We start from the raw sequence: 781 nt of genomic DNA on the forward strand, positions 1-781 counted from the left end.
TGAGGCTGATCCTGAACCTGAAAGGACCTTGAAGCGAAAGCTAAGAGAAGCTAAGGCACAATTCTCTGTAGAGGACCTAACTGAATTCTTCAAAGAAGAAGAACCCATGGCAGCCGAAAACAACAAACAATGCAAGGAAGGTGCTGGGTGACTTTACTGCACCTATTCCTGACTTCTATGGGAGAAGCATCTCTATCCCTGCCATTGGAGCAAATAACTTTGAGCTTAAGCCTCAATTAGTTTTTCTAATGCAACAGAATTGCAAGTTTCATGGACTTCCATTGGAAGATCCTCATCAGTTCTTAGGTGAATTCTTGCAAATCTGTAACACTGTTAAGACCAATGGGGTTGATCTCGAGGTCTACAGACTTATGCTTTGCCCCTTTGCTGTAAGAGACATAGCTAGGATATGGTTGGACTCACAACCTAGAGAAATCCTAAACTCTTGGGAAAAGTTGGTCAATGCTTTCTTGGCCAAATTCTTTCCACCTCAAAAGATGAGCAAGCTTAGAGTGAAAGTTCAAACCTTCAGACAGAAGGAAGGTGAATCCCTCTATGAAGCTTGGGAAAGATACAAACAATTGATCAGAAAGTGTCCTTCTGACACGCTTTCTGAATGGAGCATCATAGGTATCTTCTATGATGGTCTGTCTGAACTGTCCAAGATGTCATTGGATAGCTCTGCTAGAGGATCTCTTCATATGAAGAAGACGCCTGCAGAAGCTCAAGAACTCATTGAAATGGTTGCAAATAACCAATTCATGTACACTTCTGAAAGGAA

General features: G+C 41.9%; 1 non-coding gene across 1 annotated transcript; it reads right to left on the reverse strand.

Moving 5' to 3' along the window:
- Positions 1 to 503: 503 nt before the first annotated feature.
- LOC127743186 (small nucleolar RNA R71) lies at positions 504 to 611 on the reverse strand. Its single transcript, XR_008004539.1, has one exon. It is a non-coding gene; the product is annotated as a small nucleolar RNA R71 (small nucleolar RNA).
- Between the last annotated feature and the right edge of the window lie 170 nt (positions 612 to 781).

This window comes from Arachis duranensis, chromosome 1 (assembly GCF_000817695.3).
Source record: "Arachis duranensis cultivar V14167 chromosome 1, aradu.V14167.gnm2.J7QH, whole genome shotgun sequence".
NCBI lineage: Eukaryota > Viridiplantae > Streptophyta > Magnoliopsida > Fabales > Fabaceae > Arachis > Arachis duranensis.